Here is a 26,992-nt window from a genome sequence, read left to right as displayed (position 1 = left end):
ATTGTAGCAAATAACTTGCCCCCTGACCTCTCGCAGGTCCTCCTCCACCTTGGCCTCTTCTGCGCCCTTGATATCCTTCGTGTGCTACTCTAGTGCCTTGATCTGGAGGCAGAGTTTCTGTCTGCATTCGATACACAGGTGTTCTCTCCATCATTAACTTGTAACTACAGAAGTTTGGCTTCTCATGACCTACTCATTTGTAAAAGTTGTAGAAGAGTTGTTGTGGTGTCTGTACAAATTTCTGTAGCAAGTGGAAATTATCTATTGCTTGTTTTCTAGCTACCTGACAGATAGCACACCACAGTGCGGGCACTACACTTGGCACTGCTTGAGTTTCCAGCCTCAGAGACATCAACCCTCCTCCTGCAACATAATTTGTGAAGACAGGGAAATGATATTTATCATGCCCTTGAATCTTACATTTCAAACATAAAACCTCTTCACGCACCTCTCACCGAGCCGCTCTATCCTTCTTCAGACTTTGGAATTCTAGGCAAAGGTTCTGCAACTCTGCGTGAATTTGCTGAACTCCCAAAGCAACATCTTGAATTGGTGTCTTGTGTAATCTCATCGCAATTTCCAGGGCCTCCACATGGGTCCCAATCTTTTGTTGTGATAAAGCAACCCTTAGATGAGACAAGCGAAGACACAAACCATTGGTGGTGCTATCCATTCATAAGATTCATGTTAGCTTCGCAGATCTTGCACTTCAATCTCTGATCCATCTCCCAGGGTGCCTTGCCAGGCTTCATCATGATCTCCTTGAATCCAATGATTAGATTGTGCTTCCGATTTTGGCCTACTGAATTCCTTATTAGGTGCAGTATGAATGTCCACCAACGCAGTTGTCAAGTTATCATTCCAGTACTTAATGTACCGTGCTAGAACGCATTCTTGCAAAGCAATAAACAACATTGATTTCTTCATCTGATCATCTATAATTCACTGGGGTTCCTACACAGCCTTCGCAACGAACCAAAAATGGTTTGGGTCCTCATTCCCCAAGCCCTTGAAAATGGGAAATTTTACTAGATTCGACATATTGACCGGTGGTGGCGGTGTGGGCGAAGGTGTATGCAATGGGGGTGAAGATGGAGGTGGTGTGGGTGGATGTGGTATTCGTGGGAACCCTCCCCTTATTAGCTGGATAACACTTTGTGGAGAAGCCTGTGCTTCTTCTTTGTCGTCACTCGGAGGAGGCTCGATCAGCGGGCTATATTCAGGACCTATTCCCTTTCTATCCCTAAATAACCTTCCACTTCACATAGCTCCAAACATCAAGGTAATTGCATAACCCGCTTTTTAGACAAGAGCATTTTAATCCAAGTATTCAAAGATCTTAAATACTTACCTCGCGGTCCTTTGAAGAAGTGTCCCTCTGCTTCGTTGTAGCTGACTGAAGTATCAACAGTGAACTCTATCACAAATCCTCCTATGATAAGATCAAGCCAGTGATCAATGATGCATGCAATCTTATCTTCAGAGGATTCCAATCTCCGCACTAACTCTGGGGTCCACACTATCGCAACATCAAGCCTCCACCTTGCTTGTCCATCTGCCAATTTAGCGATCCACTTGTATAGTTTGACTAGGAAGGAACAGAAGAAAATTTCATGTATCTTTGTGTACATATACCTGTCCAACCACTATTCGTTCATCAATCGCGGGTTCATGTTCTCTTGTGCCACAAAGTCGTGGATCTTTCTATCCAACCAATCTTCAATTTCCTTCTTATTTTGATTCCAGTGATGTGATATAACACATCTCTTTATGCATATCCTGGTCCCGGCAACAGAACCATTTGTTGGCTTAGGTGGTCTTGACCCAGGTTTAGCATTAAGTTAGCCAAAAAAATCCCTACATTATTGGCGCTTTCGGCATCAATCCACGAAGTGCGGACTGAAGTCTCATCGAAGCAGTATGGGGGTATGCTGGAACCAATTTTATACAACCAAAGATTAGTGTAATTTCATTTTATGCCTTAACTCTTTCTTCATGCAAATCGATAAGCCTTTTAGGGCTTATCAATATACTTCTCTTAATCACCCTTAGACCTTCGCGAAGGTCTATGACTATCTTTCGCAAACCTTAAACAAGTGAATCAACTACTTACACACTTCTGATATTGCTTCTACTTCTTTATTTACCCAAATCGGCTTAAGTATCTGATAATGTTAACATGCATTAAGATATTCTTGGTGTAAACAAATATTATGACTTGTGTTCGCATAACAATGTAAAGCATACAGATTAGTGCGTCAATACAACATTAAGTCATAAACCCATTATTCATCATAACATAATCACATTCATTCATAACATAAGTAAAAGGACAAAACACAGATATTTCCAGAACAATCTCTTTATTAATGCTTCATATCTTCTTACAGACTCAAACTACCCTACGCACTCAGCCGCGGACTCTACTCTAAGCCTTTGTGCACATAGCCGTAGAGCCTATCCTCTACTCTAATACTCTTTGCTCGTCACTTTTACTAACCCATTACATCAACTATGAACTTCTATTCACTGCCTTAGACTCTCTAAGACTCTCCTTTTTATACAATCCCATGGTTTGAAGACCATGGGTAGGTCTATACAAGCCAACACAACTTACAAAAAATAAGGGTAAAAACCCTTTATGACACTTTACATCTACACACTCTGCAACCACAACTTGTGGAGACTTTACACTTTACATACAAAAACTAGGGATTTTAGCCGCAAAACTTGGGCTTTGCACCAAAATTGACCTTAGGGGACCCTGTCCCAACACCTTCTCTCAAGGCTAGCTAGTCCGACCACCTACGAAATCCAATGTATGACTATTCTAGGGTATTCCTCCCAGAAGAACACCCTTAAAGAAGAGAAACATCCACTTTCAATGGTAAACTAGAGAGAACCCAAAGGCCTGCAATAATGACATCAATTGAATGGATTAGAGCATATGAGAGGGAGGAGGAGTTTGTAGAAATGTTTGATTCAAATGGGGAGCCTATGTTTGATGATCCAGAATTCTTCGACACCTATGTTGAGAAATTTCCCATTTGGATGGAACATAAATCTTTCTTTTATGAGCTCCCATATTGGGAGAATATCAATATTTCCCACTTACTAGATCCCATGCATTAAATGTTTCATCTTCTTTATGGAGCCATATATCATTAAAATAAACTAACACATTGGTTGTTAGGAGAGATTTTATTTCTTCAAAGACTAAAAAGAAACATTGGCTAAGACAAGAAACTAGAGGAGAGGTTTGTCCCTCTTGGTCTTTCAAAGAAGGTGATGTCCCAAGGATTTTAAAGAAAGGTAACATGTCTTTGGAAAAGGGAGTAATACTTTTGTGAGGGTGCCTTGTTTATATGGGTCTTCACTACAACACTACTCCACTATGCAAGATCATTTGTCTGGGTTGAAATCGCATGACCATTTGAACATTCTAAGGGTATGTATGTCAAAAACATGATTTTATTACTTTTTTTTACTTTTATGTAATGGGATATCTTATAATTAATTTTTATATACTATTTCCTTTGTAGTGTCATTATCCTATACTCATGCGTGGGTGTGTAAGCCATGACTTTCCCCAAGGCCTATGATTTGCCATATCTAAATTATCTTATTTTGTACATTAGATCACATCAAAGGAGATTCATATGGCTAGGATTCTGTGGTGGCATAAAGATATAGCCTAGATTATTTGTATGTTTGAGAAGGAGTTGTTGACAAGTCTCATGGACTTGCAGGCTCATCTTCTAATTCACCTAGTAGATAAGGTTGAATTAGTTGGGGCTGCTTCTTGTCATTGGATGTTCTTCTTAGAGAGGTACATGAATAAATTGAAAGGTTTTGTTCGAAAAAGAGCAAAACCCGAGGGGTCTATGGCAGAGGGGTATATATCGTATGAGTCTTTCTATTATGCTAGTGAGTACATCAAGGAGATTAACAACACACTAGGTGTAGTGATTTTGGAGGACGAAAGGGATGAAGACAAAAGAGAAGGGTATTTTCTCAAAACAAATGGAAAGAGGTACATGACAAAAAGTGCATACTTATCATTTGTAAGATTACCACACAACAACTATTCACATTGAAATTTCTATTATTGCATATTTTTCTCTTATATGTACTAGATATATATGTATGGTTTGATTTTATCATCATTGAATTATTGATATTACATTATGTGTAATTCATTCTATGTTCCATTTACATGTGATATTTAAAAGAAAAATATAATTATAACAAAAAATATTATACTGATAAGTAAAATATTTCAATATCCATATTAAATAAAAAAAAATTATAGAAACTTTATATAGAGAAAAGTAAAGTAATTTAAATTTAAATTTTTCTTATATTTTCACTTTAGTGAGAAAGATTGAGAAAATTCTTATTCCATTAATAGTTGCTTTCCAATTCAATGTATGATGGATATTTGTAAAATTTTCAATGTTTAATATGGATTTGATATGTAATATTTTAGAAAATATTATTAATAATAATAATTAAATGTTTACATATAGGAAAAAATTATGAGGGGCATGTTTTAGCATTTTAATGTAGAGAAAGTGAATTATAAATAAAAAATTTCAATGGCAACTACATAGATATAATACCAACCTAGATCCATCATATATATAATACCAGCCTATATCCATTTTAACTCCGGATCTACCAAGTGCCTATACAGATCAAATCTCTTTTCACTGTAAAATATGTTTGCATCCCAAATCATATTTGATCCCTCTCGATGCTCGGTAGATCCAGAGTTAAGTTTGATCTAGGATGCAGGTTATAAAAAATTGTGACTTAAGTTTTTTAAATTTAACAATGGATTGAATTTTATAAACTAATATTGAATTAGGTAAATTGGATTTTTGAAAAATTTATTATTAATAATATTTTATATTAAAAATTGAATGAGTGTCACATTTTTGTCTTATTAAGGACTGACTAAATAATTTTACCTTTATTTTTTTTTCCTTCTGAGTTTTGAAATATTTTACTAATTAAGTTAGATTGAATATCAATGAACTATCTAAGCAGTAGAAAAATATTTATTTTAATTGTACAATCAATCATAGTTTCAACGATAATAAACTTTGTAATTTATAAAAATATCTGCGCATTTTTTTTAAAGTAGGTCATTTTCCATGCAATTTCATATATAAAAGTTTGATATAAGTTCACCAATACATAATTTATAATCAATATTATTTCATAACAATAAACATCATGATGATAACCATCTAAGAATCATAAAATTCATCTAAGATACATGTTCGAATTCACTACCATCATCTAATTATATAGACCTCTACCACATATAAACGTCATTAGCTAGCATAGAAATATCATAATCTAACATTGCATAATCATCGTGATCACATCTAGAAAAACACAAACATTGTAATCTAACATCATCACCACATACATCCTCAAATTAATATAAATCTCAATTCAATAACTACTATCACATACACATGTATCTTCAAGCACATTAAATGAACATATCTAACATGACCTAACAATATACACATCAACATCAACATATAAATTAAGTAAATAAACATGAACAAAAAATGCACCATATATAACTATATATATATATATATATATATATATATATATATATATATATATATATATATATATATATATATATATATATATATATATATATATATATATATATATATATATATATATATATATATATATATATATATATATATATATATATATATATATATATATTAGTCAAATAACTACATCATGTCAAATAAGTGCAATCAAATATCCAATAAAACAGGTGTCGTGGTAGGCTGGTATATAATAGAAGACGATGGATGATCAAATACTACATGATCAATGTTTGTCGAACTCATCTGAGTTGGAGGAGGAGGTGGTTGGTTTGCATGAGTAGAAGACAATGCATGCTCAACTACGTCTACACCCTTAATACGGTCTTGTAAACTCTGAGGTAGAGGAGGAGGTGGATGGTTTGCTCTGTCAGGAGAAACACGAGGCACAACCTCTAGCTTTGGCATGATGTCATCATTAGGCAACTGAGTAGGTGTACTTTTAGATGGATCATCGACACCTTGATGACCATGAGATGATGGGGTGGTACTATGGAAGCATCATGATTGCCACCTTCATCATCATGATCATGATCATCACCCTAATCATCATCATGACCACCCCCATTTGATGTATCTGCTGCTACATGATGTTGTCTTGCATCCCTCATCATTCCTAGTACCCTACTAGCTCTAATGATATGCCGCATAAGAGACATCATCTCCTGTCGACAGTCCCTGTACAGACCCACGAAACTAGGATGCACTATGATATCTTGATCCCTTGCATGGTAGACTCCCTCATCAAACAAAACTCTCGCCAACTTGTCATAGTAGTCCATCCAAACTTGCAGACCAACCCTATGGTTCTAGATTCCCACGCCCATTTGAGGATGTGCCTCACCCTCTTGGGCCTCATCCATCTCCTCATATCCTTTGACATCCGATGGGGAAGAAGGCATGTCCCCATTGAAGGTGCCAATGTCTATAAAATATATAGTGCAAAAAAATAATTAGAGAATTTCATTAAACAATTTAATGAAATAAGTTAAATAACATGCTAGAATAAATTTTATTCTAATTAATTAAAATAACAAAATGAAACTAGATTAATTTAAATAAATAGTAATATTACCTCTATCATCTGGAGGCTCAACCATTATGAAGAAGATGTTGGGATATCCTCTCCAATCAATCTCTGTGTATGAAAATGCCAACTTGACAAACACATGGTCATCCTCACTACCCAGTAGCATGAGTGCCTTGGGAGAAATCCTTGTTGGAAACTTCGACAAGCCCCTCTTGGGCATCAACTACCCCCACATGTTCATATGGACCTCAGTGATCGGCCTAGGAGGGAAATGGTAAAATATAAGCATCGTCTCTAGAAAACTCTCAAAAAATAAACAAAAGATATTCGAAGAGAAAGGGAAGGTATACCTCCCGTGTCTCAATGCACGACATCTATCTAAAGCCATGCGAGAGTACCTGAAAAAATGGCAGACCATTTGATGCAGCATGGCATCTGAATTAAAGAATCAACATAATATAAAAGAGGGCAACTAATACACTTCCCATCACTACTAGAATGCGCAATGGTCATGGCTAATAATGAGAGGCACCTAACCTCCTTTGCAGCAAAAGAATAAATATTTAGTTGTTCACCATTGACCTAAAAATATGATGGATAGATTGCATGAGGCCTGACATACCTCTGAGTGTATGCAAATTTACTCTTAGCCACAACACCATGGGGAACATTAGGGAACTGAGGAAAATCCTCCCCTCTCCTAGATAGGCCAATAATAAAGTATATGTCCTCTTCATTGGGCCTATACCACGTTGTAGGACTGACACTGAAATCATGCTCTTAGGCACTCCATTGGCAGATCAGATGCACCAATAAAATAAAGTGTGCCTTCAGGGATGTATCCTCCTCATAGTACTTTAGGAGGCTTACATTCGTCAAGAGCACTTTGGTCGCTACAGTAATAGGGCGAGGGTATAAATCCTCGTCCCTCTCTTTGATCTGCCATGTCCAAATGATATTGCATGGGTCTGCCTACTCCTGCTCCTTCTACTAACATCTGTGCTACATGATTGACATATAAAATACATTAGAATCATACATAAAACACAATTTTTTTTCCTTAAATAAAAGATGTATCTATAAATATGGAAACATAACTTTCAATTTAAAAAAAACCATCAATGCACTTCAAACACAGTCATGCACTGGCACTGGTGCATTTTCGACTATAACCACATTGCTATTAGTGCGCACTTAAGTATGATGCACTTTTGTTGGTTCAAAAATTTAACTTTCAATAGCGGTGTGACACATTTGTGCACCGGTGCACATGTATAACATTTTCACACTGGTATGAAATGTTCATGTTATCAAGCACACTAAGCTACAACTATATTTTTAAATATTATTTTCATGGTGCATTGTAAATATAAACACACTCAAGGTGACACGCCGATGTACAATATGTCATATCTTTCTCTATGCATTTTTATTTACAAAACGCACTGAAACAACTATGGTAGATTATGCTGAGGCATTGACATGCAACGCACCGTGCAAATTTACAGGGTCCACCACACCCATGCGAGCCAAACATATTGAGCACATCGCATGGAAAAATATTCTTTTTTCAAAAAAAGTTGAAAAATTAACCTAATTTGCAATTCTTATCCACTAAAAACTTAAATTACAAAGAAACATAGACATTACCTATACATTTGGTCATCGGGGAGCCATTATGAACACGTAATGGGGATTTTTTTTTAACACTGTTTGAAAAAACTGGAAACTCAATTAGTGAGCACAGTATGGAAAGATGGTGAGCAAAATAAGTACCAACATCAGGGCACTTGCATGTGGAAAGAGTAGCACTAGTGCTTCAAATATCTCTCACAATGTAGATGGTAAAAATGAAAGTTACGGTTAGGAGGGTTAGGAGGGTTTCTTATTTAACCCTCCTTCGGTGCATTTAGCTAACTGCATTAGAGAAGGATATATCCAAAAGCATCACATTTTTTTTAATTAAAAAAAACCGTGGTGTGTTTTCAGGATGCTGTGGGAAATTTCTATGGATGTATTGCACCGATATTGTGGTTTTAATATAGCACTGCTCTATTTAGAAACTTAAAAACACCTAGCAATGCTCTTCAGAAGAAGCCCTAAGGGATTTTATTACATTTACTGCATCAAAGAATCATTGAAAAATAGTAGCACATTTTCCGAAATTTAAAACTACAATGGTGCTCCTTAGTGATATGCATTGGATCATTTTTCTATGTGGAGGGCACTGGTACTATATAATTTTAAAGAACTAGTGTGTTGTGTTATTTAGCGCATCGTGTTTTTTTTTTCTTTTTTTATAAAAATAAAATTTCCATGGTGCCCCATGTTATATGAAGCACTAATGCTTCTATGTTTAGTAAAGCACTAGTGTGTTTATAGATTTTATATACAACATCCAAAAAACATCCACTAGAACATCTGCCTCCCCACCTCAGCTAGTGACCTCTGCTAAAAACATATTTTTGGGTTATTTTTATAGGGGCTTCCATAAAACCTTAGCTAGAAGGTGTTTTCCTTGTGGTGGTGTCAATTCCTATAGCAGTATACCTCCCATCATCCCGCAATTTGATATGCATATGGATATCTTTCCCCTCCAAGATACTTAAAAACTTTATGCACCCTGTCATATGGAACAAGGCACCAAAATCAAGGTACCACACACTCCCCATAGCAGAGTTGGTCATGCATGCTATTAGGGTGAATTCTATTTCGAATTGTGAAGGCAAAGCTTCACCTATTGCTCCTCCTGAAGTCTTCTTGTTAGACTTCTTGTGCGGAAATTTTGTTGCATAGTTCTCATATTCATGGTAGTGGAAGCATTTTATCTTGCTCAAGTCTTTCCTCTTACCAGTATTTTGGTCGAATTCAGGTTTTCTCTGGGTCTTCCTTCCTTTTCCCTTGTTCCACTTTCCAACCAATGCAAAATTATTTTCATCCTCAACTTTGCATGATGTTCCATCTTTGTTATTTCTCTTGAACTCTTCTTGAACCAAATCAGACTACGACCTTTCCCAATTCAGTATTTTTTCCCTTCCATTCATAGAGTCCTAGTAGTTATGCCCTAATTTTGGAAGGCCTAGAAGAGCTCGAATCACCAAGTCATCTTCTGTTACATTCACCCCGACCCCTCCAAGCTCATCTTGAACTTATGTAAACCTAGAGAGATACTACAGAATAGTGTTTCTAGGAAAACTAATGTCTTGTTGAACGACTAGCCCTCTAGGTTTGGCAGCTACCCTAGAAACCACAGTTTAAAGAAATTCAACAATTTCTTCTATGTGTAACAGATAAGAGAAAGATAATGGAACCAACCTCGAACTTCCGCTTAGTCCCTTGCTTGCTCTCTCTCCCTTTTGACAGATCCTGCAACTCCTCCCCATATTTAACATGCTTGGAGAGTACCTGCGCAAGTACAACAATAAAGAACCATCAAAGCATCGTGATCTATTACAACATAAACATTACAAAATCAGATATATAATGAACAAATGATAGCATTCACAATTGCATAATCATCTGGAAGAACACTTGAAGAATTTTATTAATAGAAGGGAGAATTACAACCCAGTTGTTTGATCCAGCAGCATCCTCCCAGCTTCAATCCCTCTTCACCTCATGAAGTAGCAAGATCACACCAACTATACAATGCTCTTTCCTCAATTAAAAACTATCAACACTTCCTTGCAATTCACAACATTCCAGCCTCTAGATCTCTCGGATGAGGGGTCCATTTATAGATGTGTGCAAGGGTGTGATTCATCCATGGGGTTTGATTAGTGTCATGCCACTTGTTACAATTAGTTCCATTTGAAGATTTCTTAGATCTCTTACTCATCCTTGGGTGAATTCGGAGAGGCAAGTGGCACATGAGAAGTTTTTAGAAGATTCCATGAACAACCACCTAGCAAACTGTCTCAGATATTTGTCCATCCTCACCCATCACACCCTAGAAGGCCTAATCAATATGCATCGAACCCTAGTAGTGTACCACTCAGTATGCATCACACTTTGCGAGTGTAGCAGTCAGTATGGTTCAATTTAGGCAAATTTCTGGATGGTTTCTCAGATGGAACTTTTGGAGAATGATGTAATTAGATGACTATGTTATTTTACGGTATGAAACAACTCTTTTAGGGGTTGATAAGCCCTAGTTTATCGACATATAAGTTTGGGCTTGATGTGCCCATATATGTCTATAAAAATTGCCCCCTAAAGCATGAAGTCGTAAATATTGATGTCGGGTGAAATGCTTTATCATGAGGATTCGAGGTTTCGAACTGCAAGGTGACCTGCATAAGTTATAATACAATACATCATCATAATCTAATTTTCATGATCTAGCTAAGGGAGGCATTCCCATGCTCAGCTTTATAAATTCATTTCATTTACATAGATCAAATAGTCATCTGTAGATGCAGACTAGTGATTCTTCAAATGTAGAGTCATCATCCATGGTTTGGATGGCCATCTGTGCAGCGCCTTTGTACATTTGATGTTTTTATATCCCTGAATATATCGCAGCCCGGATGGATGAAACTAGATCCAGGGTCTTCAAATTCGTTCAATCTTCACCCGATGTACAAGTCAATCCATGTGAAGAGATTTTCTAAAGTCGAACATGGAAAGACATCGCTTGATTACCAGCCAATGATGTAAGTTATTAACAGACACGAGAGGAATCACTGATAATGATAATGACCCTCAAGGTACTACAGTACAATTCATGTGGTGTGAATATATGATCCGATGTCAAACACCACGCAAAATCTCTCAATCAAAGGCCATTGATGTCAACCTATCACCGGAAGTGAGAAACTTGCCATTGATGTATGCAAGCTTCAAAGAATTGGAAGGGGTATTTCTATGTCAACTTCTTGGATAATCAGCTGATGTTGACAAGAAGTGACTCGTCATAGGAGGGCCTTGATGTATCCCACATCTATGACACAAAACAAAGCAACTGATTTCCGGAGGTGAAAATGAACTGACGACACAAGGTTCAGGAATGGTGGTCATGAAAAAAATGAAGGTTGGAGGTATTGCAGTGGATGAGACATTAACTAGATGGTGATTTCTCAACTGAATGACTTGTCTTGAATATGTCGGTGACACTGAGATGAATTGGTAGCATTAACCACAAAATATGGATGGTATGAAAGACCAATGGTGAGATGATCAGTGAACGGAATAACCCAACCGAACTCAATAATGGAGATGAAGTGAAAGTGTCATGTTCAAGAGCGACTTGCTACCATAAATTCTTCAAGTTTCTTCCCTTTTTCCCCAGTCATTGTTGACCAATACCTCTTTATTTTTGTCAAGCTTGAGGAGGATAACATATGCTTGTTCTATAATTTTCCCTTTGGGCAAACCTGTCGCTATTTAATATTTTAACGAGTCTAGTGACAGTGAAACTTGGTCTCATCTAGATGGAAAAGTTTGTCGCTATTGTTTTAATGAGTTTAACGACAAGGATAACTCAGTCCTTTTCATGTTTAGAGAGTTTGAAAAGGGACAAAAAGAAAACTCCATAAGTTCTTTTTCGTAAAATAATCCCTTAGGTCCGGAAAAGGATAAAATAATACAGGAAGGATGACTTTTCCAATCACTTTAACGAGCTGAAAAAGACAAGTGCTCGAAAATATTTTCATATTTAACGAGTCTGAAAAGGGTTTAAAGAGGACTCAATTTTGAGGAAAGAGTGGTTTCTAAGGTAGCAACTGGTTCCAGTGATTTTGGAACTTCTCAAAACATGTTGATTTCTGTAAAGAGGCTGGCTAATAAGACCACTCATTGCAACTGTTGCTAAAAAAGGTAAAACAACCAAGTGGAAGTGTATCATCAGCCAAAGGAATGGTGGTGATGGGATGTACACAACCAAGGCTCAAAAGGCTAATAGAATGGAAATCACAGGGGTTTAAAATTGAAAATGGGTTCATTTTTGACAAGCTTGAACCATGGGGAACTATACTTGGATTCAGTTTCATTTTTACACAAGATTGAAATGTAAAACTATGCTTGGAGTCAGTTTCATTTTTACACAACCTCGAAATGACGAAACTATACTTCAAGTTAGTTTGCATACCCCCAGCATGATGAAAGGGGAGAGTCTCTTGTAACTAGATGGAAGTCAATGCGGTGAGGGAAGACGGTTTCATCCAAAATATACAAAATGCCTCTTTGGCTTCCTCAAGAATAGACAAAGGTGAATGGTGTGTCAGACCAATCACATAACCTATAGGGAAACTCATCTTTACACACTAGGTGCATGCCCCCCAAAGCTTCATTACATTCACCAGATTACTCCTGTCTATCAGGTGGATGGAATGAAGGTTCAAGAGATACTGTTGAAGTAAAAATACCATTTAGGGATGATGATTGACTTGGAGTATGCTTGGACCGGGAAATGAAAGCTAGTCAACGGTGACAATTTTGCCTTCATGCGGGAAACACATCACTCGGAAGAGTGTCGAAATGATAGCCTCCATGTTATAAACATAGTCACGTCCAAGGATTAAATTGTACTCTAATAGTCTTGGGACTATCATCACGTTCATATGAGTAGTTTTCCCTCCCAAAGTGATAGGTAACTTAGAAAGGATCCCTAACGGTCAACTAGTTCCTTTTTTAAAGCCTAACAGATTCTGTGTAACAGGCATAAGCGGTGGCGAACCAAGCACATTCCAAGTAGTTGAGGAAAGGATACTCAATGATGCACCTTCATCTATAATAATGCTAGACATGATCATTTTACAAACTTGTACTATGATCTAGAAAGGTACATAAGAAGGAAGGCGGGATCTTGCTAATCGATTCCAATCAAAGGAAGTGACTAGACTACTTGGAGTGGGTACCGAAGAAATGGGAGAATTCACCCCTTGAGTTATGAGAACTAGAGGGTTTTCCTCCTGTTTAGATGGAACAGGTGGATTTCCCCCAAGTTCGTTAGAATCCGAAGTAAAAAAAAAAGAACTTGAACGGTATCATTTCCACTCTCTTTGGAAAAGGTACGATTATCTGAAGGTGAAACAAGGTTAGTTGTTACCTCAACCTATTGACTTTGGTCCAATATAGACTCATAAGATTCACTTTCAGAGAGAGTGGTTTCGACCGACGGTTGATTTAAGTCAGTTAGTTTTTCAACTAGTGAAGGACTTAGGGAGAGTTTCTTGTAACCAGATGGAAGTTGCTATGGTGAAGCAGGACGGTTATCCAAAACTCTTTTGGCTTCATCCAAATAGGGACAAAGGTGAAGGGAATTGTTACCTTCACATAACCTACATGTAAATTTAACCTTTCTCCTCTATCCATGAACTTTACTATCGCTAGTTGAAGGTGTGTTACCAACATGATCTCCAGAAGTTGATGACACAGGATGGTGTGAACGGGGAGACCATTCTTTTAAGATTCGAGGAAAGAAAGGAAAATCTCGATTAAAATGGTCTCCCGTACAAATTATGCATGGAAATTTCGGTTTGGGAAGTTTAATAGGTGGATTTTCACCAGATGATGCATTCAAAGCAATGGTTGCTTGGTTGCCCCCTTGCTGAATTGACTTCTTCTTCTTCTCCTTCCCTTTCTTCTTCTTCTCAGCCACCTGGTTATTAGTATCATTACTTTCACCAAGCGAAGAGGAAGAAGAGGAGGGAGAAATAAACGAGGAGGAAGGCGAAGGGTCAACTTTAGGATCAATTGGCAGTTGATTTTGTTCAGTTGAAGGTGTACCTTCACTTTGAACCAAAGAGGTTGAAAACAGCCATACTGGTAGGCCAATGGTAAGTCCCGGAAGAGACAATGTAGCCATATAAGGAGTTGCAATATTTCCCAAGAAGGAAAAGGACTAGGATTCCCCTAAAAAGGGATTCATTGATTGGTGGACTCTCGATTTGTCTCCATATATCTCAACCTAAGATCAACTAAGGAAAAGGGATGTTATTCCGAATTCAATTAATTTTAATGATGCTTTGACACAACTTTTCTTTTTCAGTTTTTAAGAGGCGAGAAAAAGATAAAGATGGCTCTAGTCACCTTCGATTTTTAATGAGCCTGGAAGGACAAGTGCTCAGATGGACCTTTTCTTTTAAAGAGTCGAAAAGGAACGAAAGTGACTACTCTGGAAAATCTAGACAGAGGGATTACCAAACCAATCGCAAAACAACAATATACACCTTGGTGATAAATTAAAGAGAAATTACGAAGGACTTATGTACGATAGTCAATCTTCCTGAATGTTGTGCTCAGTGCATTGCGATCAATAAGGCAGTAGACTCAGCTTCCTATGGATAAAGGATATAATCCTATTATGGTCTCCCAATATATACTCGACGGCACGGGGAGCACAAGTCCGTGCTAGCACCTGTCGTATCAAGGAGGAGGAATCACCCAACCTTCAATGAAAACGATAGCCACTAGTTTTAATGACGTTGGAACACGTCTCTAACCTAGACCTCTAGATATGTTGCGTTAAGTTCCAAAGCGTTGTTAGGTTCATTGAAATTTATTTTAGAATTGAACTTGTTTAGAGTTTTCCTTTCAATGGTTCAGCACGTGATGATGATTTTGAAATTCCTAATATGCAATCTACAATGATAAACAATCTTTGTTTATTTTGAGCAATGAAAATCCTAGCTACTAGGGAAAGAAGATTACAATTCTTTCAAACAAAGAGCAAAGAGCACACACTAGTGAATTTTCCTAAATCATTTTTTCGCACACAAATATAAGTATGCTAAATGCAAATTCATGTATTTGTTTTCGTTCTCTTTAATGTTTAAAATTCCAAGAAGGAAAACTAAACACAGCAAAGATCTGAAATATTTGACTCAAAATGACATTTTCGACAATTTCTTCTTCAAAAGAGAAAGGAAGACTCCACGACACTTTTCAATTTTGAATAAAAAAAATGCTTTCGACACTTCAAATACAAACAAATCAAACCAAATACATGACGAAAAGGTCAATCGACTATCCAGGGAAGGAAGAATTCATGACACTTCTCTTTTCAACACAAAACGACAATTACGACAGTTTTTGTACCAAAGCAACAAAACTCGATTTAAAAAAAATACACAAAAAAATTCACTAATCCTAATCTAATCAAGGCTAGTCTATGTGATGCAAGTAGGCTTCAGCAATAGGTACTATTCATTTGTAGCAAAAACAACTAAACAAAACTGAAAACAAGGTCAAAAAACCCTCAATCTCTAGAATGGAAAAAGAGTTCAGTGAGTCATCGCACCTGGGCTTCATAGAAACAGTGATGCATCGCACTTACTACACTTGGGAGGTGTGATGCATAATGGGTTACAGTGGAAGACAGTTCGTTGGTCCAGGGAGCGCAACTGAAATGGGTTTTGGCTTAGATGTGCAGCTGTTCTTAATGAGTTAAGCTGAGTGTTGTTAAATAGTAAAGAGCAAAGTATGAAGGAATGTCTTGAGAGGTTACTGAGCTACCAAAAGAGCATCTAGATGTGCTTACAAGTCAAATGTTTAATTCATAAACTAAACCAGAGATTAACTGAAGCAACATTCATCTACTATGCAATTGCAGAGCAAGAGCAGTTCGAAGGCTACCTGGCTGACTTTAGGCTCTATCTATAGTTTATAAAATAGACAATAACAACAAACAAACATCTGTTCTTCCCCAGTGGAGTCGCCAATTTGTTTTTGGGAAAACTAGTGTCTTGTTGAATGACTAACCCTCTAGGTTCGGTAGCTACCTTAGAAACAATAGTTTAAAGCAATTCAATGATTTCTTCTGTGTAACTGATAAGAGAAAGATAATGGAACCAACCTGGAACTTCCACTTAATCCCTTGCTTGCTCTCACTCCCCTTTGACAAATCCTACAACTCCTCCCCATACCTAACATGCTTGGAGAGTACCTGCACAAGTATAGCAAAAAAGAACCGTCAAAGCATCTTGATTTATTACAACATAAACATTACATAATCAGATATATAATGAACAAATGATAGCATTCACAAATGATAACATTCACAATTGCACAATCATATGGAAGAAAACTTGAAGAGCTTTATTAATAGAAGGCAAAATTAAAACCCAGTTGTCTGATCCAGCATCATCCTCCCAGCTTCAATCCCTCTTCACCTCATGAAATAGCAAGATCACACCAACAATACAATGTTCTTTCCGCAATTACAAACTATTAGCACTTCCTTGCAATTCACAACATTCCAGCCTCTAGATCTCTTAGATGAGGGTTCCATTTATAGATGTGTGCAAGGGTGTGAGTCATCCATGGGGTTTGATTAGTGTCATGCCACTTGTTACAATTAGTTCCATTTGGAGATTTCTTAGATCTCTTACTCATCCTTGGGCGAATTCAGAGAGGCAAGTGGCACAACAGAAGTCTCTAGAAGATTCCATGAGCAACCACCTAGCAAACTGTCTCAAACATTTGTCCATCCTCGCCCATTGCACCCTATAGAAGGCCTAATCAGTATGCATTGCACCCTGGCAGTGTACCATTCAGAATGCATCACACTTTGCCGGTGTAGCAGTCAGTATGGTTCAATTTAGGCAATTTCTGGATGGTTTCTCAGATGGAATTTTTGGGGAATGATGTAATCGGATGACTATGTTCTTTTAGGGTCTCAAACAACTCTTTTAGGGGTTGATGAGCCCTATTTTATCAACATATAAGCTTGGGCTTGATGTGCCCAAATATGTCTATAACAAATAGTGTCATTTTTCTGCATTTTGATGTTTGGAATTATTTCTTTTGGGGCCAATTTTCTATGGCCACTGCTATTTTTGAATAGTCTAGTCAGTATCTTACACATAGAAAATGGTGTCCCTTCGCCATGGAGATGTTAGACCACATGGCCTCTCACAAGTTTAAGAATAATTTTCTCGCCTTTGCAACATCCTTCTTCCACTATGTTAGTTGTTGCACATCTGACTGTGGAGGTTTTTCAATATCAATTTTCACATATTATAACACACCATTTTCATCAAGCACTGCTTCCATTTGATCCTTCCAATCTATGAAATTTGAGCAACCATCAAGGTCATAATCCAATCTCACACCATTGAAAGACATTCTCTCAATCCTAAATAAAAACTATTGCATTGAAGATGCACATTGAAAATTCCTGAGAAACACGTTCGAAATAATGGTTCTAATGTAATTTCAGGGCTCTGATGCCATGTAGAAGTTTGATAGAAATTGAAATTGTTCAAGATTTCAACCTAGAAACAAGAGACACAATTCTACTCTACTTATTTGTGAAATGACAATCACAATTTATAACAACATGCATAAACATGCAATAAGCGAAACCACAAATACTAAGTGATTTCTAGGCAAACCCAACTGGGAAAACCCCTCAAACCTCTTTGTAATAATAAGTTGAATAGAGAAACTACTACAATTTCTTTCTCTATCTCTTTGCACAACCTATAAAATAATAATTATTCTCTCTTCACAATGAGAAACTCAAGGCAACACTTAACCAATTATTTTCTCACCAAGCTTCCTATTTCCTTATGTAATTCCTAAGGAAGTTGGGCCCTAAAAGATAGGAATTTCCTCCAAATTTTTTGTGCAATTCTGAAGAATTGATCACTGACTACATGCAACACCTATACACTTAGAACTAGTTTGTGAATGATGTTACATTGCCCCATCATCTCCACTTCAACTAAGGAAATCAAATTCCTTTCATGAATTAGCTATTTTTGGATGATTGATCAATTAACTAACAAATGTTGAATTGAGGCTTCTGTGATCCATATCAAGTTCATGAGAAAACGTTTTTCGGTGTAAATCACATGATAAATCATTTATCGACACGTTTCAAACCAACCAGTGTGGTTCATCGTCAGGACAAGTTAATGAATCAGATCTAGGCTGCATGTTAAATAGTCAGAGCAGAACCTCCAAGGGCTATATTTACTAGGCAATGGCTATATTTAACTTGTAGGCTAGACCTGCTACCAGCTATATTTTACTAGGAAAGGATTCAATGGTTCCCCATCAAGGCTCGGGGCTTAAGGTCAAGGATGGGACACCCAACCAAAAATGACTGCTGACTCGTCATCGATCGAGAGCCCGAATGATGAATCTATCGACTGACCTAATTAAGAGGATCTGGAACATCGCAAAAGCCCATTTCAGGAACGTTAGGGCTGATGAAAGCTACCATCACCCCATCACCCCATCACCCCACCTTCCAACCATCAACCAACTTTCCACCCACCTAGCTTCCAACCTTCCAACCCCTATGGGGCCCCACCTTGAGCCTTAAGCCTTCGGCCTTCCCCATCACCCCTCAACAACCACAACTTTCCACCCACCAACCTTGTTGGGTTATATTTTTTGTAAGTCTCTATATTTTAATCTGCCATTCATCCTATACTTTCCCTCGGCCCCTCGGCCCTCCTAGAATACTTCTAGAGGGAAGGAAGCAGGACGTAGTGGGAATCAATGAGGACTTTGCCAACCATTGAAAAGCCCAATTAGACTATTGTCCCACTGCACAAATAACCTTCAACTTACTCCAAAAACATTTAGAGGTCAGTTAACTGAATACAACTGAAATTAATGAACTGGATTACACATGCATAACTAAACTCCAATCCTTCTAGCTCAAATTTACAAAGCTAACTAAGTGACAAGATCCATTTCACACTAGTTAGTTGCCTCAAAGTTTTCCTGTTGATGTGGAAATTTGATTTACTCAATTTGACTAATGCCAAAGTCAAATTGAGAATTTCTTTCTACATTTTTTTAACACATCATGACAAGGAACTTTCAAACCAAGAAGAAGAAGAAGAAGGATCAAGTGATCCCATTCAACCTATAATCATTCCTGAAATAGGGAAGAGGACTGATTGGTTAAAATATAAACTTGAATATGTCGAAGGACATGGAGCAACTAGAGGAACTTCTAGAGAAATCAAAAGACCAAAGAGATACTCAAGACATGCAACATACATGACAAAGATAATTGAAGCTGAACTGACTACATTTAAATAATCCGCTCATCAAGAAGAATGGAAGAAAACGATGCAAGAGGAATATCAATCCATCATGAAGAATGGGATTTGGGAAATCATTCCTAGACTTGGTGACAAATTAGTTGACACTTCCATATGGATCTACAAAATCAAACATGTCATTGATAGAAGCATAGACAAATGCAAATCTAAATTCATTGTAAGGGGTTTATCACCAAAGGAAGGAACATATTATGAAGAAACCTTTGCTCCTACTGCAAGGTATACTACTATAAGATTTTTGGTTTCACTACCTGCTAGTATGGGATGGAATATCAATCAAATGGATGTCAAAACAATATTTCTAAATGGAATCATTGATGAAGAAGTATGTATTAGAAGGCTTTGATATAAATAGCAGGGATACTCATGTTTGTAGACTTAAGAAATATCTATATGGCTTTAAGAAAGCTCTTAGGGCTTGGTATGAAAGAAAGGATGCATATCTCTTAAGAATTGGTTTCATTAATTTTTTTGTTGATGCAAACCTCCACCTCAAGGTAGTGAAGAATGAACTAGTCATTATGCTACGATATGTGGTTGATTTTTTTATTACATTTGTGGAGCATAGAATTCTAGAGTGAAAGAAAATGATGGCAGTAGAATTTGAAATGAAATATTTGGGATTCATGAACTATTCCTAGGGCTTGTAATTTTGGTAGAAACCTGATGAGATATATCTTGGTAAAGGTAAATAATTAATCTAGATGTTACAAAAGTTTTATATGGTGGATTCCAAGCCTATGACTACTCCCATGATCACAAATCTCAAGAAGTTGAAGCTCTGACTCTAGTCCCGTCGATCCTGCAACCTGTCATAATTTGGTGGGCTATTTGATGTACTTGGTGAATATGATACTTGATATATGCTTTTTTGTAAATTTTCTTAGTCAATTTCAATTGGAGTCTTGCCATGACCATTGGATAGCTAGAAAGAATATCTTGAGATAGCTACATGGTACAATCACCACTTTCTAAAATATTATGGAAAGGAAGTTAAGTTAACATGTTTTATCAATTTTGATTAGGGTGGCAATGAGACTGATGGAGGAAGAACTACATATGGTTGTTTCAGTTTGGGATCTACAATTATTTCATTGATAAGTAGAAAACAAGATCCTATTGCATTAAGTAGTGCTGAAGTGGATATGTTGTTGCATGTGAAGTAGGAAAATAAGTTCTTGGGTTAAGAAAACTCTTGTTAGATTTGTTTGGAAAACCTCTAGACCCTATAGTGATAAATTATGATAATCAAAGAAACATCAAGATGTTTGAAGACCCTCTATTCCATGCCAAGACAAAGCATATCAATAAAAAATACCCTTACATTAGGAGTTTTGTACAATATGTGGCTATGAAGCTATAATATATTCCAATGAATGAACATGTAGTTAATGTGTTGACGAAATATCTTTCGAATAAGAATTTTTAATATCTTAGAAACATGCTTGGATTGGATGATGTTACAGATTTAGTTGATAGGGAGAGATGAAGCATCTTGTGGAAACAATATGCTTAGGAGGACATCTGGCCGACCTATGTGTTGATGTCTATATCCCGAAGTAGGGATGGTGGAATTGGTTATGGAGCTCCAACCTTGGATTCACACTTAGATCCCTGGGTTGGTGTTAGATATTAAAAGCTTGATGGTACCTAGAGAGGCTAAAGCTTGAATATACCATAGTCCCACCTGATTCGAGAACCTTGGTTAGGTAAATAATCTATAGCACTATGTGTGCTATAACTCTTCATAGTTCATATCATATTGAGATATTCCATGTACCTATGTAATTATGAATACCTCCCTCATGAAGAGGGAGTGTTAAAGAATGTAACTAGTGTCATTATTCATAATTGCATTTGTTAAAATAATTTTTTTTATTAAAGAAAATGACTTATTAAAGCATGGGTTTCATGCTTAGGTGAATAATTTCTATGTCAAAGCCTCCATTGAAGGGTCCTAGGTTTTTTCTTGAGTTAATAAATTCATTATCATTTTTATTACACCCTTGTTGGGCTTTTGTATCATGTAAAAAGAATTATTTTGAGTCAAAAAGGTAATTTTTCACTTCCACACCAGGTCGATGTTGTCCTCATGACGTTGACCTAAATTAGGGTTATTAGATCGAGTAGAAAGGATATATATATATATATATATATATATATATATATATATATATATATATATATATATATATATAGAAGTAGCTTGACCTATTTGGAACACTCAAAAACTTCGATCTACAAGAAGAAGTAGTCGGAAAATAGAGAAAAGTTGCTAGAGAATGATAGAAGAAGTTGTAAGACCTAAATTGAGTTCTTAGGAAGTCTATCTCTCACATGTGAAAATTTTCTAGGATGTAACTGGGGCTAAAATTTTGAATCTACTGCAGGTCTAGAAATATGTTGTTGGGGGCTAAAAGTATTTAGCCAGGGATTGAAATTCTAGATTGTAACTGCTACTAGAAAGCTATCACTTAGAGACTTTGGCAGGGATCATCTATTGGAAGGTAAGTTTTACTTGGTGATTGGAGGAGGTCTTTGTCTAGTTATAAAGGCTCTTGGATTGTCCCATCTTGATTTGAATCTAATAATGGAAGAGTTGGTCTGGGTTTTCCCCTTGGAGGGGTTTTTCCCTAGTTGAGTGCTTACAACTTGTCTCTCGTTTTTGTGGTCTTCATGTACATTTAATTTGGTAATTTATTGATGAAAGATAAACTAATAAATAAGTAAAATTAGCCAACATAACTCACAAGTAAGTATCAAGAAAGAGGAATCAAGCCCTAATTCCTATAAGCATTGATTTCTCAACAAGCTCAATATGTCACATGCGGGAACTGAATGTAAGATACCCCCCCTTAAGTACCTAAAGTTTCCCACAAGCTTTTATGAGTTTATTAAGTTTTTTAGTGATAGGTTTTGTCAAAACTTTTGTAGATACATGGTTGTAGGTGTCAAGATTGAATTTTGTTTAAATCAATAGAGACGATATCAAGTAGATGCTCATGAAACACTTCAGATCAATAACAGATAATTTGTTTAATGCTCAGAAATTACATGTGTCACATCATAAATATGAAACACAACCAATAGGATTACAAATGTATGAGCTGATAACTGTAAACTATTACAACACAAATATAAGAGAAATATGGGCACAAACTAGAACCATAATATTCTAAATATGGAATTATATCCTTTGTGATAACAACCACAATATTTATGCTAAGAGACACATATATTTGTGAGCCAAGATTTCAGTAAGAAATATAAGTCTGTTAGGTGGCTTGAATAGGCATTTCATAGAGTCGTATGACCTCCAATAGACAATTTGAACCATCAAAAACTCAACCATATATTATAATCCGTTTTTCCATTTTATCAGCTCTGAACTCATCCATACAAAGGTAAGTGAGTCAACCTTATAACCTAGATATATTTGCGATCTTGGATTTAGGTAACACGACCAACCAATGATGCAAGTCAGTCCTCAACAAGGGTTGTTAATTCGTCCCCTACCTCACTGAAACTTAGCTCTTCTCATACAATAGTTCCCCTTTTGTATATTTTTAACATATATTTACACTGTAAGGCGTTCCCCTTTGAAAAGAACTTCTCTACAAGCTACTTGTCATCCCTGTGTGCCGTTAGATTATGTGTTAGACGATTAGAGGATTGTTAATCATTCAATCAAGGGAAGGTAGTTGGGTGGTTGGAACTATTCAGGATATTTGAAACAATTGCAAAAAAGTTGTGGTTTACTGACCCAGGTTCCTACTCCATGTTTCCAGCACAATCCGAACACCGAAGGTTCTTTGTAGCAAGGGGCTTCTGTAAAACTGAGGCACCATTCTAATTAATCTCACATAATTTTTTTTTCTGATTCAATACCACCATACCTTGGCGACATGGTAACTCTGCACCATTGTTTCTCATATTTGCAGGATGTTCATAAAAGCAAACAACTGACAACCCAAAAAACTTCGAGAACTTAAAGAAGATATAGTATATTGGGTAAGATTTATTGTTTCCAATTCTAGAAGAGCAAAATCCTTTCTCACTCATGTCACAATATTCACTCATATTGATAAAACTTCTTAAAGTTAAGAATTGTACTTATCAACGGTCCAATGTATTTACAGGCTTAGGGATCGTTTCACTGCCTTTGTTGAATTATCCCCAACCATATATACAGTGGATGCAAGGTCATCTGGTTTAGTGAATAAGGTTTCTCATCATGTGCAACAAACAACCAAAACAATTTTAGAAAGGGTTCCCAAAATTTATCGAGTATGTGATGACTTAAGAGTGTTGTTGTTCAATTGGAAATCTGAGCATTCCAACAAGCCAGTTATGAGATGGGAAGAGTTTTCTCAACTGTGTGAAACGAAGATTCCAACACTGAGAATACAATCTCACTATGATGACCCCACAAAGGTTGAAGAGAGGCGAAGAGCCATAGCATGCTCTTTGCATAAAGCTAGAAAAATCATTTATTTTCAAGAGCTTCATTTCATCATAGTGAATTGTGAGTGGTTTTGTGAGGAAGCCCTTGGACGTCTAGTAAGATTGAACAAGGGGGACTTCAGACTAAAATGGGTAGTTTTGGTGTAAGTGCATTGGTGTAGATGATCTCCACAAACCAGAGTTTGCTAAAATTCGCTATAAATGATGATCGTAGCATGGGCACAACTGATTTCATCAAAATTCTTGTAGCTCTTCAAAGAAATGCAACTTTGAAGTCCCTGTCTTTGAAGGGATGTAAAGGAGTTGCAGGAGATGCAGTACTTGAAGCAATTATGGATACATTGCAGGTGAATCCCTGGCTTGAAGAGATTGATCTGAATGGAACTCCGCTTCAAGCCTCTCATAAAACTGATCGTGTTCACCAATGGCTTGGAAAAAATGCCAATGTCGAGCCACAGATTGATTTTTTGGAAGACATGCCCATGATAGTGCCCAAAACTGCTAGAGTTTTCCTCTGTGGACAAGAATTTGCAGGCAAGATTTATGACTTTCCCTATTCACCCTTAATCAATTTCTCATTATACACAAAGGTAAAGGCAACGATCCAATCTACTTCTATATATTGTTGAAATATTCAGTGAGGAGAATGATAATATATTATATATAATACTTATTGATCATGCAATGACCACGAGGAAGATTATTCATTATTTGGAATCAAATAAAATATGACCTAAAAAGAGGTTTAAGCTTTTCAAAATTCATAAGAGTAAGAAAATTTTACAGTTTCTGAAATTAGATGACTTATCCTTGTTATGAATGTTATTAGGTATTCCATGATAAATTGGACAACCAAGATTGATTTTTCCAATTCAAATGACCAATATCTGCAATTTTGGCTACAGGTAAAACAACTCTATGTAATTCCATATTGCAGAGTTTTGCTCGAGCCAAGATTCCATCAGTAGACCAAATAAAAACTCTTGTGAACCCAGTTGAACCCATCACAAGAACTCAGGGTATCAAAATCAAGGTCCTAGAAGATGATGATACTAGAATCTCAATTTGGGACCTTGCGGGTCAGCATGAGTTCCATGCTTTTCATGATCTCATGTTCCCTGGTCCCGGGAGCCCATCTTTCTTTCTCATAATTTGCAGCCTGTTTAGAAAACCAGACAACAGACAACCCAAAAAGCTTCAAGAACTTGAAGAAGATATAGTATATTAGCTAAGATTTATTGTTTCCAATTCCAGAAGAGCAGAATCCTTTCTCACTCATGTCATAGTTTTCACTCATATTGATAAAACTTCTGAAAGTTCAGAATTGTACTTATCAGTGGTCCAATGTGTTTATAGGCTTAGGGATCGTTTCACTGCCTTTGTTGAATTATCCCCAACCATATATATAGTGGATGCAATGTCATCTGGTTTAGTGAATAAGGTTTCTCATCATGTGCAACAAACAACCAAAACAATTTTAGAAAGGGTTCCCAAAATTTATCAAGTATGCGATGACTTAAGAGTGTTGTTGTTCAATTGGAAATCTAATCATTCAAACAAGCTTGTTATGATATGGGAAGAGTTTGCTCAACTGTGTGAAATGAAGATTCCAACACTGAGAATACAATCTCACTATGATAACGCCACAAAGGTTGAAGAGAGGCGAAGAGCCATAGCATGCTCTTTGCATAAAGTTGGAGAAATCATATATTTTCAAGAGCTTCATTTCATCATAGTGAACTGTGAGTGGCTTTGTGAGGAAGTCCTTAGACGTCTAGTAAGACTGAACATCAAAATTCAATCTACTTTGGATCGACAGCAAAGGGGCTTTACAACTAGAAAAGAGTTGGAGGTGATTTTAAGAGAATCTTTACAGGGTTCAATACTGAGATTTGGTCCCAACATTTTTGAGAATGTGCACCAAGTGACCTTGCGAACATGTTGTTGAAACTAAGAATATGTTATGAACAAGATCCTAGCAATCACAATTCAAAGCTTTCATACCTGCAATACTAGAGAAAGGTCAGTACAAGCCACAAACATGGCATCTAGGTGGATCGGAGAAGAATAGGAGACACGACTGATTTATTCTAGATATCAGAGATCTCATGTCCTATTTATTGCTCAACCTCAGATAGAGTTGAAGTTGGATATCATATTCCCTGGGTGCAAGGCATAATATCTTAGATTCACCCACTTATCCATTTAAGGAAAACTGATTCAGGATTGTAAGAAAGAGCTTCTACTTGAATATTGTGAGCCATTACATAATCACTCCCCCATGTCTGTCTATCTATCTATCTCCCCAAGGAAATTCCTTACTATTACATGCAAATGGGGTTAAAATTCTTATGTCTCCAATGCATCCCTTTGTTCATGGAAGGCAGGGAACATAGGGAATGCATCAAGGAACAAAATGAATGCTTCCATATGGTTTGCTCTAATTATCCAACAATGCTTCAATGACCAATTTGGAATCTCTCTGGATAATCAACTCTTGGATTTCTCTTTGTAAAGAAATATTTAAGCCTCTTAGAACTCTCCTAAATTCTCCTTCATCATCGGGACTACATTTCAAGCCTTACATATTTGAAATTAAAAAAACTATTGGAGAAATTTCATAGATGGCTACTTCTGCCAATAAACAAGGATTTTCCTTTATTTCCCCGTGAAAATGGAATCTCTATAAATCCAACCTAATATCATCTGGATCAGATTCTATCAGCAAAGACATGGGATGAACCATAAAATCCTTCTATGGAATGAAGAAAACAGACCCAAACACATGGAGCTTCCTCGAGTTGTGAGATGTATCTGCTTCA

At 36.7% G+C, this 26,992-nt stretch overlaps 1 pseudogene; it reads left to right on the top strand.

The window, feature by feature from the left end:
• The first annotated feature begins 1,015 nt into the window (after positions 1–1,015).
• Positions 1,016–26,254, top strand: LOC149141612 (protein TORNADO 1 pseudogene; annotated as a pseudogene).
• The last annotated feature ends 738 nt before the right edge of the window (positions 26,255–26,992 follow it).

The sequence above is a fragment of the Pinus tabuliformis genome, chromosome X (assembly GCF_031772625.1).
Source record: "Pinus tabuliformis cultivar Carrire ecotype Pingquan chromosome X, CPIR1, whole genome shotgun sequence".
Lineage (NCBI taxonomy): Eukaryota > Viridiplantae > Streptophyta > Pinopsida > Pinales > Pinaceae > Pinus > Pinus tabuliformis.
Note: the sequence above shows the minus strand (reverse complement) of the source record. Positions and strands in the feature narration are given on the sequence as shown.